This window comes from Nomascus leucogenys, chromosome 17 (genome assembly GCF_006542625.1).
Source record: "Nomascus leucogenys isolate Asia chromosome 17, Asia_NLE_v1, whole genome shotgun sequence".
Taxonomy (NCBI): Eukaryota; Metazoa; Chordata; class Mammalia; order Primates; family Hylobatidae; genus Nomascus; species Nomascus leucogenys.
The window spans coordinates 89521806-89536996 of record NC_044397.1 but is presented as its reverse complement, the minus strand read 5'-3'; the positions used below and the strand labels follow the sequence as shown (position 1 = coordinate 89536996).

Here is a 15191-nt window from a genome sequence, read left to right as displayed (position 1 = left end):
GGATCACGAGGTAAGGAGTTTGAGACCAGTCTGGCCAACACAGTGAAACCCTGTCTCTACTCAAAATAGAAAAATTAGCTGGGTGGGGTAGTGAGCGCCTGTAATCCCAGCTACTTGGGAGGCCGAGGCTCAAGAATTGCATGAACCTGGGAGGCGGAGGTTGCAGTGAGCCGAGATCGAGCCACTGCACTCCAGCCTGGGCAACAGAGACTCTATCTCAAAAAAACAAAATTGGCTGGGCGCGGTGGCTCAGGCTTATAATCCCAGCACCTTGGGAGGCCAAGGTGGGGGAATTCCTGAAGTCGGGTGTTCGAGACCAGTTGAGGTCTTTGGAACATTCTGAGTCTGGGTAGGGAAAAATTTCTACCCTCCAGGGAATGCCAACAGGGACAGAGAGGACCGCCAATTCTGGCGCATCTCTTCTCAAGGTGGCATCTCCATACACTCCCCGCAACATGGAGAAACCCTGTTTCTACTAAAAATACAAAATTAGCCGGGCGTGGTGGCGCATGCCTGTAATCCCAGCTACTCAGGAGACTGAGGCAGGAGAATCGCTTGAACCTGGGAGGTAGAGGTTGCGGTATGCTGAGATTGCGCCATTGCACTCCAGCCTGGGCAACAAGAGCGAAACTCCGTCTCAAAAAAAAAAAAAAAAAAAAAAAGATCCTATTTATTTCTTGGTTTGTCAGTGTCTTCCCCAGATTGGGTGGCTCATGGGGCAGGGCTTGTGTCCCCAGTATGACCTGGCACCCAGTAGGCACTCAGTAAACAGGTGCTGAATAAATGTCCTTGTCTGTGATGGAAGCTTGAACTCTCACTTGGAGAATTATAAACAAAGACTGAAGATCTTTGGACTTTGGGGCAGGAGTGACCCTCCCCCTGACCCTTCCCCACCCCTCACTGACCACCCCAGAGATTACAGCCTGTCTCAGAGGGATCTGCAGGTGAGGTGGACCTCACCCCCACTGACACAGGGCGGGACCTCGAAGGGCTGGAGATGGAGGAGGCCGGGTGGCAGGCGTAGGCAGGCAAAGAATGCTGCCGCAGACGAGAACGAATAAACAGGCTCCTTGGATGTCAGAGGCTGGGGGTGGGGGGATGCTTTGTACCTCACGCCTGGCTGAGGATGTTTGGACAAGGCAGGCGGCCAGCGGGTGTCATCAGGGCTAAAATTAACCTCCACTTCCCGCTCAGCCCCTCCCCCTGGGCCAGGAGGGAGGCTGGGGCCCCGGCCATCACTTAAGTGAGTGCTGTATGCCGGACCAAGCTCCTTGAAGAAATCAATGCACTTGGTCCTCTCAACAACCCAACAGCTGCCATCAGTAATGGCATTGTGATTTATCCCCATTTTACAGGTGAGGAAACCAAGGCACTGAGAAAAATGGAGGCTGATAGCCACAAAACTTGCAAGCAGCAGAGTCAGGACTCGAACCTGAGATTCAGGGAGTGTGTTCTCACCTGGAGGCCTCCCTGAAAGCCAGGGGAGATGAAAGAGACCCTGAGTGATGAGTCCTTCGGGGAGGCGGGCATGCGGCCCCTCACTCACTCTCCCCTAGGGACCTCTCCAGAGGTTTCCAGAGTTACAGTAACTTTGGGTCGTTTTGTGCAAATTCCAAGAGATGCCTGCTGCACCAGTGACCTGCTGGGGACCTAAAACACCCTCATTGAGCCAGGGAAGGGTCAAGGAGGGGGCGGGGACAGGGCTGGTGGGCTGTGGAAACCTTGTGCAGATGGTGAGATATTAAAATACATCCACTCCACAAAAATTAGCTGGGCGTGATGGTGCACATCTGTAATCCCAGCTACTCAGGAGGCTGAGCCAGAAGAATCACTTGAACCCGGGAGGCAGAGGTTGCAGTGAGCCGAGATTGTGCCACTGCACTCCAGCCTGGGTGACAGAGCGAGACTCTGTCTCAAAAAAATTAAAAAACAAAAATCCACTCCAGACCAGTGCAGTTGCTCATGCCCATAATCCCAGCACTTTGGGAGGCTGAGGCACGAGAATCGCTTGAACCTGGAAGGCGGAGGTTGCAGTGAGCCAGGATCGCACCACTGGACTCCAGCATGGGCAACAGAGCAAAACTCCATCTCAAAAAAAAAAAAAAAAAAAAAAAGGAATGAATGATGCTGTAAGTATATCCCAAGAATTGCATGGGATACACTTACGCCAAGCCGTGATTCATGATCTATCTGAACTCCAAACTTAACTGGATGTCTTGGATTTTTATTTGCTAACTCTGATGACTTCAGCTGAGTGGGGGTGGGGGCGGTCCCTGTAGGGGGCAGGTGCTAAGAGCAAAGGCAGGCAGTAAGGAGGTGAAATCAGAGCCACACCAGGCGCTCAGGTGGCTTCCAGGATGCGACGCCTTCCTGATGGGCTTCCCAGGTGCCTCTGGGACCAGCCAGATGGAAGAGGCTTTGGGGCCTCCCTGGCCCCCACCCCCTGGGCCAGCCCCTCACCACCTCCCAGGTCCCTCCTGCCAGGCTCATTATTCATCTTTAATGGTCGTCACTCGGCAGGGGCAGTGCGGGCTGGGAACACCTGGGACTCCCAGGCTTGCAGTGGGCGGCCTCACTAATGGGGGTGAGGCCCCCATTAGAGAGGCAGTAACGGGTGGGAAGGGGGTCCCGGCCCACCAAGGAGCTGGCCTGGGGCAGGAAGCATCCAATTTGGGGCAGGGGAAACAGACTTCTGCCACCCCCACCCTGCCATTTCCTTTCCTGTCCAGGCAGGAGTCCAGGGAAGCACCTCTGGATGTCATCACCCTTCCCAATCTCCACCTGGACGGGGTCCTGCTGGGCCCCCCAGATGCAGAGGGGGCTGTTCTGGCACTCCTGCCTCCCCATATCCCAGGCAGGGGTAGGATGGATGACCCAGCCTTGACCTTCCAGCTCCTCATGTGCCAGACTTGCTCAAGAGAGTGGCTCACGGCTAAGGAGTGGAAACTGACGCCCAGAGAAGGATCTAGAACCTCGGACTCTTCCGTGCTCTTAGCCACTCTCCTTTTTGTCTCTCCGCTGAGCCATCACACGTGCTGTTCCTCTCTCCTGGGCAACTCTTTTCCTTTCCTGGCAAGCCCCCCTTCCCCTGGAAGCCTCCTCACCCTGGCTGGGTCAGTTACCTCCTCTGGGTCCCCATGGGTCCCCACCTGCCAGTGTGACTTCATCATACCCTGCTTGGCCCAAGTTGTAACTGCCCAGTTACATGTTGTCTCCCACACTGGGCTGCGAGCCTTGGGAGTGGGGACTCGGTCTGTCTTGGGCAAGGTCCAGCTCACAGTGGACAGACGTACTCCAGTGTCAGTCACAGCTGCCCTGGCTTGGCCCCCATTTGCTGTGTGACCCTGGGTAAGTAACTATGCCTCTCTGAGCCTTGTTTTCCCCGTCTGTAAAAATGAGACACCAGCAACCCTATCGTAACCCAAATTGCACTGAGATGGCAAATAAATCATGTACAGAAGTTGCTGGAACTTGGCCGGGCGCGGTGGCTCACGCTTGTAATCCCAGCACTTTGAGAGGCCGAGGCGGGTGGATCACGAAGTCAGGAGATCGAGACCACAGTGAAACCCCGTCTCTACTAAAAATACAAAAAAATTAGCCGGGCGTGGTGGCGGGCGCCTGTAGTCCCAGCTAGTCGGAGAGGCTGAGGCAGGAGAATGGCGTGAACCCGGGAGGCGGAGCTTGCAGTGAGCCGAGATCGCGCCACTGCACTCCAGCCTGGGTGACAGAGCAAGACTCCGTCTCAAAAAAAAAAAAAAAAAAAAAAAAAAAAAAAAAAGAAGTTGCTGGAACTGTGCTTGGGAAACCAGAGAAGGGGCAGCAGGTGTTTATTTAAAATTTTAGGCAAATTGGCCGGGTGCAGTGGCTCACGCCTGTAATCACTGCACTTTAGGAGGCTGAGACAGGTGGATAACATGAGCCCAGGAGTAGGAGACCAGCCTGCGCAAGATCGGGAATAAAAAAAAATCAGGGTGTGATGGTGCACACCTGTAGTCCCAGTTACTTGGGTGGCTGAGGTGGGAGGATCGCTTGGGCCCAGGTGTTGGAGGCTGCAGTGAGCTATGATGCTCCACTGCACTCCAGCCTGGATGACAAAGGGAGATCCTGTCTCTTAAAAAAAAAAAAAAAAAAAACAGACAAGGCCGGGTGCTGTGGCTCACACCTGTAATCCCAGCACTTTGGGAGGCCAAGGCAGGCAGATCACGAGGTCAAGAGATCGAGACCATCCTGGCCAACATGGAGAAACCTTGTCTCTACTAAAAATACAAAAATTAACTGGATATGATGGCACGCACCTGTAGTCCCAGCTACTCAGGAGGCTGAGGCAGGAGAATCGCTTGAACCCGGGAGGTGGAGGTTGCAGTGAGCCGAGATCACACCATTGCACTCCAGCCTGGTCAACAGAGTGAGACTCTGCCTCAAAAAAGAAAAAAGACAAAAAATGCCCCTACACACCTATTAGAGTGGCCAAATCCAACGCCCTGCCAACACCAACCCCAAATGCCACGAACCCGAGGACAGGGAGCAACAGGAAGTGTCATTCATTGCCGGTGAGAATGCAGAACGGTATAGCCACTTTGGAACAGTTTGGCAGTTTCTTATAAAACTACACATACTCTTACGATGAGACCTAGAAATGGCACTCCTAGGTATTTACCCAAAGGAGCTGAAAACCTAACATCCACACAAAAACCTGCACACAGATGTTTAGAGCAGCATTATTCACAGTTGCCAAGACTGGGAAGCAGCCAAGATGTCCTTCAGCAGGAGAATGGGTAAGAACACTGTGGTGTGTTCAGACGATAAAATATTATTCAGGCCGGGCATGGTGGCTCACAGCTGTAATCCTAGCACTTTGGGAGGCAGGGGCGGGCGGATTACCTGAGGCCAGGAGTTCAAGACCAGCCTGGCCAACATGGCGAAACCCTGTCTGTACTAAAAATACAAAAATTAGCTGGGCGTGGTGGCATGAACCTGTAGTCCCAGCTACTCAGGAGGCAGGAGAATCGCTTGAACCCATGAGGCAGAGGCTGCAGTGAGCCGAGATCGCGCCACTGCACCCCAGCCTGGGTGAAAGAGCAAGACTCTGTCTAAAAATATATATATGTATATTATTCAGTGCTAAAAAGAAATGAGCTGTCAAGCCATGAAAAGACATAGAGGAACCTTAAATGCATTTTTTTTTTTTTTTTAGACGGAGTTTCGCTCTTGTTGCCCAGGCTGGAGTGCAGTGGCACGATCTTGGCTCACTGCAACCTCTCCCCAACTCCCCGGGTTCAAGCAATTCTCCTGCCTCAACCTCCCAAGTAGCTGAGATAACAGGCACTGGCCACTACACCTGGCTAACTTTTGTATATTTAGTAGAGACGGGGTTTTGTCATCTTGGCCAGGGTGGTCTCGAACTCCTGACTTCAGGCCTGCCTCAGCCTCCCAAGGTGCTGGGATTACAGGCGTGAGCCAACACGCCCAGCCCTTCAATGCATATTACTGAGTGAAAGAAGCCCATTTGAAAAGGTGACACACTGTATGATTGTAGCTACAGAATATTCCAGAAGGAGGAAAACTATGAAGACAGTAAAAAGGTCAGTGGCTGTCAGGGGCTTGGGGAGGAAGGGATGAACAGGCAGAACACAGTGGATTTTTAGGGTAGTGAAACTACTCTGATGATACTGTAATGGTAGACATATGTCATTACACATTCATCCAAACCCACAGAATATATGCATACAACACCAAGAGTGAACCCTCATGTCAACTATGAACTTTTTTTTTTTTTTTAGATGGAGTTTTGCTCTGTCACCCAGGCTGGAGTGCAATGGCCTGATCTCGGCTCACTGCAACCTCCACCTCCCAGGTTCAAGTGATTCTCCTGTTTCAGCCTCCCAAGTAGCTGGGATTACAGGCATGCGCCACCATGCCCAGCTAATTTTTTGTATTTTTAGTAGAGATGGGGTTTCACCACATTGGCCAGGTTGGTCTCAAACTCCTGAGCTCAGGTGATCTGCCCACCTCGGCCTCCCAAAGTGCTGGGATTAAAGGTGTGAGCCACCACACCCAGCCAAAAATGACATTTATTACAATTTCTTGGCCAAGCCCGGTGGCTCACGCCTGTAATCCCAGCACTTTGGGAGGCTGAGGCGGGCAGATCACGAGGTCAGGAGATTGAGACCATCCTGGCTAACACGGTGAAACCCCATCTCTACTAAAAATACAAAAAATTAGCTGGGCATGGTGGCGGGCGCCTGTAGTCCCAGCTACTCGGGAAGCTGGGGCAGGAGGATGGTGTGAACACGGGAGGTGGAGCTTGCAGTGAGCTGAGATCGTGTCACTGCACTCCAGCCTGGGTGACAGAGCGAGACTCAGTCTCAAAAAAAAAAAAAAAAAAAAAGAAAAGAAAAATTTCTTCATTGCTGCCCGGTGTATAGTAGCAGAAGACTGGAGGCCAGGACATGTGCTTTCACCAGAACAATGGTCCAGCCTCAAGATGGAATATTACACTGTCATTACAAAAGAGGGGAAAGTTCTGCACTCAAAGAAAAGATCTGAGGTGCATTGTTAGAAGTCAACTACGCTGAGCTGCAAGAAAGCACGGAGAGTGTGATGTTGTTTCCACGGGGAAAAGAAAATATACAGACGTGCTTGTTTCAGCGTGGAACATGGCTGGAAGGAGAAACAAGAAACCGACTAATGGCCTCTGGGGATGGCGTGGGGCTTGGGGAGTGGCTGGTATTTATTCTAAACACCCTCTGGAATCTTTTGAATTCTATGGCATGAGTCTGTTTTACCTCTAAAAGAAGGAGGATAAACTGTAAAATGCATTTTAGAAAGCATGCTGAGAAAGGCCAGGCGCGGTGGCTCACGCCTGTAATCCCAGCACTTTGGGAGGCCAAGGCGGATGGATCACGAGGTCAGGAGATCGAGACCATCTTGGCTAACACAGTGAAACCCCGTCTCTACTAGAAATACAAAAAAATTGGCCGGGCTTGGTGCATGCGCCTGTAGTCCCGCCTACTCGGGAGGCTGAGGCAGGAGAATGGTGTGAACCCGGGAGGCAAAACTTGCAGTGAGCCGAGATGGCACCACTGCACTCCAGCCTGGGTGACAGAGAAAGACTCCCTCTCAAAAAAAAAAAAAAAAAAACAAAGAGTGCTGAGAAAAAAAATGGACAAAATAGAAGACTTTGGATGGGTTTGAAAAGGCTGGGGTGGTGGGGGTGGTGGCTCTAGGTTTCAGGCCAGGCCATCGCCCTGCCTGCTGCCCCCCAGTTTGGGCTGAATCCCCCACCAGGCCCCCCCACGAGGCCACCCAGAGCCCTGCTCTTGTCCTGGCTCACACCTTTCCTACTCTGGTTCAGCGAGGGTTCAGAGCCCAGTGGGGACCCCTGGAAGGTGAGATGTGGGCTGGGCTGGGGCCAGGGACAGGGCCAGGCCTGCCGGAGCCCCTTGCAGCTCGGCCCGACCACCCAGCTTTCCAGGAAGCCTGAGGGGGGGCTTGGCTGGCTCAGAGGAAGGACCTGTGTGCGCCAATGGTGGGGCTGGGGGCCAAACCAGGCCCCTCTGAGCGCCCACGCTCTGAGGAGGACCACAGCAAGTGGAGGGAGGGTGGCTAGAAAAGAGATACGCAGGGAGGGAGGCCCGAGCTGCCCTATGCCTCAGTTTCCCCATAGGCCAAATGGCTCGCTGGCTGCATGGCCCTTGTGGACGCAGGGGATGCCCGAGATGATGTGGGACCAGGGAACTATGGCTCCATTGGGTTCTAGCCTTGGACGCCAAGCCAGATAGGATAAGGGGGGGCAAGTCCCGCCCCGACTTCTGGAGCCCTGAAGTAATGACTAACCTGGCTTTAGGCTTTAAGGCTGGGGCCTCCCACCAGAACACAGCCAGGAGAGCATCACGTCCTCTTTCCTAAGATCTCTACCCCTGTCTACTCCCTCTTCCTCCCTCTGTGCTCTGCTGGGGACCCTGTGGGCACAGGGATGTGGCACCCCCAAGGCATTCAGGGCTCTGGGCCCCTCTTTTTTTAGAGACAGGGTCTCCCTCTGTCACCCAGGCTGGAGTGCAGTGGCAGGACCATAGCTTACTGCAGCCTCGAACTCCTGGGCTCAAGACATTCTCCTACCTTAGCCTCCCGAGTAGCTGGGACTACAGGTGTGTACCACCGTGCCTGGCTCTAGCCCCCTTTTTGGCTCTTTTGGGGGTACCCTAGTGGGCCAGTGTTGGTCCCAGGGGTCTTTGTCAGGACAAGGGAAATGTTTGGCCCAGAAGTGCCTGTCTGTGGTGGAAGCAAGATCCGCAGCTGGCCATGGTGACTCCCGCCTGTAATCCCAGCACTTTGGGAGGCTGAAGCAGGAGGGTCACTTGAGGCCAGGAGTTCAAGACCAGCCTGGACAACACAGTGAGACTCCATCTCTACAAAAAATTTAGAAATTATCCAGGTGTGCTGGTGCATGCCTGTAGTCCCAGCTTCTTAGATGCTGAGGCAGGAGAATTGTTTGAGCCCAGGAGTTTGAGGTTGCAGTAAGCTATGATCTCACCACTGCACTCTAATCTGGGCAACAGGGCAAGACCCTGTCTTCTTCTTATTTTTGGGGATGGAGTTTTGCTCTTGTCACTCAGGCTGGAGTGCAGTGGCTCGATCTCAGCTCACTGCAACCTCCACCTCCTGGGTACAAGTGATTCTCCTGCCTTAGTCTCCTGAGTAGCTGGCATTACAGGCTCACACCACGATGCCTAGCTGATTTTCATTTATTTATTTATTTATTTTGTTCATTTTTTTTGGAGACGGAGTCTTGCTCTATCCCTCAGGCTGGAGTGCAGTGACGCAATCTCGGCTTACTGCAACCTCCGCCTCTCAGGTTCAAGCAATTCTCATGCCTCAGCCTCCCAAGTAGCTGGGATTACAGGCACCTGCCACCATGCCTGGCTAATTTTTGCATTTTTAGTAGAGATGGGGTTTTGCCATGTTGGCTAGGCTGGTCTCAAACTCCTGGCCTCAAGTGATCTGCCGACCTCGGCCTCCCAAAGTGCTGAGATTACAGGCGAGAGCCACTGCGACTGGCTAAGACCCTGTCTTTCTTTTTCTTTCTTTCTTTTTTTTTTTTTTTTTTGAGACGTAGTCTCACTCTGTGGCCCAGGCTGGAGTGCAGTGGCACGATCTCGGCTTGCTGCAAGCTCCGCCTCCCGGGTTCACGCCATTCTCTCGCCTCAGCCTCCCGAGCAGCTGGAACTACAGGCGCCCGCCACCACGCCCGGCTAAATTTTTTTTTGTATTTTTTAGTAGAGACAGGGTTTCTCCGTGCTAGCCAGGATGGTCTCGATCTCCTGACCTCGTGATCTGCCTGCCTCGGCCTCCCAAAGTGCTGGGATTACAGGCATGAGCCACCACGCCTGGCCAAGACCCTTTCTTAGAAAAAAAAAAAAAAAAATATATATATATATATATACACACACACACACACACACACACACACACACACACACACACAGTAGTTGCTTCATGATGGGTATATGTTCTGAGAAATTCGTCATTAGATGATTTTGTCATGCACACACATCCTAGCGTACACACGCCTAGATGGTAAAACGTACTGCACACCAGGCTTCATGGTACCGTCTACTGCTCCCAGCAGAGCATGTGACTGTACAGAATACTGCGGGCAACTGTAACATGATGACAAGTATTTCTCTCTAAACATCCACAAACAGAAAAGGTACCATAAAAATATGGTATAAAATCTTATGGGAGCCGGGCGCGGTGGCTCACGCTTGTAATCCCAGCACTTTGGGAGGCCGAGGCGGGTGGATCACAAGGTCAGGAGATTGAGACCATCCTGGCTAACACGGTGAAACCCCGTCTCTACTAAAAATACAAAAAAATTGGCTGGGTGTGGCGGTAGGCGCCTGTAGTCCCAGCTACTTAGGAGGCTGAGGCAGGAGAATGGCGTGAACCTGGGAGGTGGAGCTTGCAGTGAGCCGAGATCGCGCCGCTGCACTCCAGCCTGGGCGACAAAGCAAGAGAGCAAGACTCTGTCTCAAAAAAACACACAAACAAACAAACAAACAAAAAAATAAAAAATAAAAAGAAAAGAAACAAAAACAAAAAACAAAAAATTAGCTGAGTGTGGTGGTGCACACCTGTAATCCCAGATACTCGGGAGGCTGATGCAGGAGAATTGCTTGAACCCCTGGGCGACAGAGACTCTGCCTCAGAAAAAAAAACAAAAAAGTCTCATGGGACCCCTTCACATATGCGGTCCGTCAGTGACCGAAATGCTGTTATACTGCACATGACTGTTTGTTGAATGAATTCTGAGTCTTGCCCCCAGGCCTGGAGGGCTTCTCTTCCCGTGCCTTCCCACACTCCACTGCAGCCATCATCTCATGGGGGGAGAGTGAGAAGGACCCTGATCCCCCTCCGAGAGCCTACACCACCCAGGCAGTAAAGCAGGGCCAGGCAGGGTGCAGAGCCACCCCTAAGTGGTTCTCAGGCCCCACCTCTGGACCTCCCACCCTTTGCAGACCTGGAGATTCATTCATTTGTTTATCCATTCATTCATTCCACGCATAGTTCTGGAGCCCTGCTGCGTTCCTCGGCTGGGTGCCGGGGTGGAGGCAGAGGATATAACAGCCAGGATATGTCCCAGCTCTCAAGGAGGTACACATAAATAACACACGCGATGGTGACGTGGGATTTAGAAACTGGCATGGGCTACGGGCAAAACTAGAAGGCAAATGAGTGTCGAGTGCTGGTGGCCTGGGGGTGGGGGATGAGGAGGTGGCTTGTGAACTGAGAATTGAAGGAGGTGAGGGGTGAGCTTGGGGATGTCTAGGGGACAGGCATTGCAGGCAGAGGGCATAGCCTATGCAAAGGCCCTAGGGCTGGACTCTGCCGGGGATGTTGGAACAAGAGTGAGGAGGCTAGTGGGGCTGGAGCAGTGAAGAGGGGAGGAGAGGGAGGGGAGGGAGGGGACGGGTCTGGACACACAGGGCATAGTGGGCTGTAGAGAGGATTTGGGCTTTTCCCCCAAGTGGGGTGGGAGCCATGGAGGGCTGTGGGCAGGGGAGGGGTGGGACCTGACTTAGGGACTCACAAGTGCCTTCTGGCTCAGGGGGTAGCCGGGTGACCAGGGCAGAGGGGACTATGCTTGTCGTGATGATGGAATCAGACCAGAGGCAGATCTGGGACAGATTCTGAAGGCAAAGGGGCTCGAGATGCGGGGAGGGCAGGAGCAGCTCTTCAGCCCCAGGAGGGGCACATATCAGCCCTGTGGGGTCTTCTCAGCTATGTCCCACCCCAATCATGTCAAACACATTTATAGGAGCCCACAGCCCACATTCAACACAAGTTTAAAGGAGTACAGTTGTGCTCAAGCTGGCAGCGAAAACACCTTCCTTTTCTCAGTGAGGTATTTTCTTTTTTTTTTGAGAGAGTCTCGCTCTGTCGCCCAGGCTGGAGTGCAGTGGCGCGATCTCGGCTCACTGCAAGCTCCGCCTCCCGGGTTCACGCCATTCTCCTGCCTCAGCCTCCCGAGTAGCTGGGACTACAGGCGCCCGCCACCATGCCAGGCTAAGTTTTTGTATTTTTAGTAGAGACGGGGTTTCACCATGTTAGCCAGGATGGTCTCAATCTCCTGACCTTGTGATCCGCCCGCCTTGGCCTCCCAAAGTGCTGGGATTACAGGCGTGAGCCACCGCACCCGGCCCTCAGTGGGGTGTTTTCGCTTCAATCTCCAAGACCACTGAGAAAGTCTTAAAGGAACAAATTGCCATTTTCCAAACAATAGCTATTCTTAGGAGAAGAAGTAACACTTCTTTTAGCTACTGCCAGGCCCTGGGAAGTCACCTCCTGGGCCTCAGTTTCCTCATCTGTAAAATAGGACTAATGCCTAACACAGCTCACGCAGGGCTGTGCAGACTAAAATGAGCCAAAAATAATAATATCAACTGCACCTGCCTGGCAGGTGGGAAAAGCTTTATATTCCCCCCCGCCTTTTTTTTGTCTTGTGAATGTTTTCTTGGCTCACCCAAGAGCTTAGAGACCCCCGGTGGCGGGGCCCGGGTCAGCGCCAGCCCAGGCCAGCGTTATTTATTTATTTAGTTTTGATACGAAGTCTCACTCATTGTCTCCCAGGCTGGAGTACAGTGGCGTGATCTCGGCTCACTGCAACCTCCACCTCCCGGGTTCAAGGGATTCTCGTGCCTCAGCCTCCCAAATAGCTGGGATTACAGGTGCCTGCTGCCACACCTGGCTTATTTTTGTACAGTAGAGACAGGGCTTCACTGTGTTGGCCAGGGTGGTCTGAAACTCCTGACCTCAAGTGATACCCCAGCCTCAGCCTCCCAAAGTACTGGGATTACAGGCATGAGCCAAGGCGCAGGGCCAGGCCAGTGTCCTTGGAGCCTTGTCTCTGCTGGGGATGTGTCTCCAGGGATGGAATCTTGGGATGCAAGTGCGTGCCCTGCAGCCCCCAGGCACCTCTCCTGGGCCAGGAGGCCCCTGATCGCTCACTGCTCTCCCTCGCAACAGGCCTTTGCTGTCGTTGTGTGCTCTGCCTGGACCACCCTCCCGCTAGGTACACAAAGCCTCTTCAACCTTGGGCCCTCTCTGCTGCACCGCCTCTTCCTCTAGGAAGCCCTCCTAGCTCCCCAAGGAGGTTCTGCCCCTCCTCAGTTCCAGCCCTGACTGCCTGGGGCTGGGAAGGATTCCATGAAGTCCAGGGTAAACTCAGGAAGGGTCCCCCACAGCCCCCCAGGCAGCCTGCTGGGACCGATGTTCCAGACGCCCCTGTGGGGTGTGTGGGGTGGGACTGATGTCAGCCCTCCACAACCTAGTAAATGTTTATGGGCCAGGGGGCCTGGGCTTTGGGGTTCCCTGGAGCCCAGCAAGAGACCACCCCCTCCTGTTCCATTCTGGGGGGCCTGTCCTGCAGGCAGGGTGGGGTCGCCTGGCAGGCCTGCACCAACCCTGGCTGCTGGCCCAGAATGGGCTGGGTGGGCGGCGAGCACAGCCCTGGTCTGAGCCGTCGGCTCCCTTGAACACAAGGGGCACCTGGGGCTGGGAGGTGCGAAGGGGCTTGCTGCCTTTAAATTTCCAGCTCCACTACCCCGGGCGGGCCTTAGTGTGTGCATCTGCGGAACAGGGCTGAGAGATCTGGTACAGGGTTTGGGCCGCACACGGGCCTGGAGGGCTGGGGAAGGGCTTGCAGGGGGCGGAGGCCTGCATGGAACCGGTCCCGGAAGTGGCCGTGGTGCAGGGCTGAGGGTGACCGTCGTGGGGACGTGGACTAGTCTTTTCTCCTGTCCAGCCTTTGGTGTCCTTGGCTGGAGGTTTGGGGCTGTACCGCCCATTCCTAGAAACTGTCACTTCCTGGCTGCTGCGGGCAGGACACATGGGAAGGAAGGGGGATGAGGGACAGACAAGGCCTGGAGTGCAGAGGAAGGGATGGAATCTGATGCCTGTGGTCACTGCGGGACTGGGGGCCTGGGGATGACCACCCGGGTCCACGCTGCCCGGCAGGCCGTGCTGTGGTGGGCACTGCCCCCTGCCGGCCGCAGTAGAGACAGAGGAAGCCGGTGCCTTTGAGTGGATGGGATGCCTGCAGGGAGCTGGAATCTTTTCTTTGTGGGGCATCTCTGAGAGGCCCTTATTCCCATTTACCAGGTGGCAAAGCTGAGGCCTGGGTGCTGCTGTCCTCTGAGGACAGAACAAGGAAAGAATCAAGTTCCGGGATTTGAACAGGGCCTTTAACGATGACTCTGTTAGGGCTTGGACAGGTGTCAGGGCCCCTGCCCCTCCAGGTGCGGGGTGGGTGTGTCCGCCCTTTCTCAGGGAGCCCGAGGCCCGGGCACCCAGCTCCGGAAGTGGACATGACCCTGAGCTGTTGCATGCCCCCCTTGCGCTGGAACACGCGTGGACATCTGTGCTCTTTCCAGAGAGGACGTTCAAGGCAGGCGCTGGAAGAAGGGACCAGAATCTCTGTGCACAGTGGCTCATGCCTATAATCCCAGCACTCTGGGAGGCTGGGGTGGGAGGACTGCTGGAGTCCAGGAGTTTGAGACCAGCCTGTACAACACAGTGAGATCCTGTCTCTACAAAAAATAAAAATAAAAACAATTAGCGGGGTGTGGTGGTGCACGCCTGCAGTCCCAGCTACCAAGGAGGCTGAGATGAGAGGGTCGCATGAGCCAGAGAGGTCAAGGTTCCAGTGAGCCATGATCCTGCCACTGCCCTCCAGCTTGAGAGACAGAGCAAGACTATGTCTCAAAAAGACGAATTTTTTGGTAGAGACAGGGTCTCACTGCGTTGCCCAGGCTGGTTCCAAGCTCCTGGCCTCAAGCAATCCTCCCACCTCAACCTCCCAAAGTGCTGGGATTACAGGCTCAAACCACCAGCCCCAGCCTACAAAAAATTTTTTTTAAATTAACCAGGCATAGTGGCAGTGGCCACAGTCCTGGCTACTCGGGAGGCTGAGGTGGGAGGATTGCTTGGGACTGGGAGTTCCAGGCTGAGTTCCTACTGGGGGGCGGACAGAGAAGGATATGAGGCTGAAAGTGAAGTTTGGCTTTTCACATCTAGGCCCCATGGGTGGGCTTGAGAAAAGGTGAGGAGGGGGCAGGAGGGCCACAGCCAGCCCTGCCGGCTCCTGCTGTCCCCGGCCCGCCAGCAGGGCCCAGATCCATCCCAGCCGGGGCTGTGCACAGCTCTGCTCCCCTGGGTGGAGCCTGGAGCGCCCTAATTTGCAGCCCACCACAGCATGTGGGAGCTTGCAGGCTTCCTCTCCAGCTGCCAGGGAGCACGAGCCAGTTCTGGAGAAGGGGCCTGGGGTGGTGCCAGCATTCCAGGGCCACCTAAATCACCAGCCTGACAGGTGGCGGGAAGGGATCGCAATTCTTTCCCTTGTCGCTGCCACCAGCCAGGTGCTGAGGGGGGTCCTGTCCCACTCTGCCCCAGCCCCAGCCCCAGGGGCTGCGAGTGACCTGCCGGATGGGGACGGCTGCTGGGCCAGCCTGTCCGGGGCTCTCCGCTCCAGTGCCCAAGAATTTGGAGACGGGGCCTGGGCGTGTTTTCCACATGTTGTTGGCTTTGGGGACAGGCCCAGAGAAAGGATGGCTCAAGATCTGCAGGGGGGTTGTGACCACAGCCGACAGCGCTGAGGGAAGGGCTGTGGGCGGCGGGGCCGTTTCCACTTGCTG

General features: G+C 54.4%; 1 pseudogene; it reads right to left on the bottom strand.

Annotated features, from left to right (window-relative positions):
* Window positions 1–13098: 13098 nt before the first annotated feature.
* Window positions 13099–13956, bottom strand: LOC115830833 (annotated as a pseudogene).
* Between the last annotated feature and the right edge of the window lie 1235 nt (window positions 13957–15191).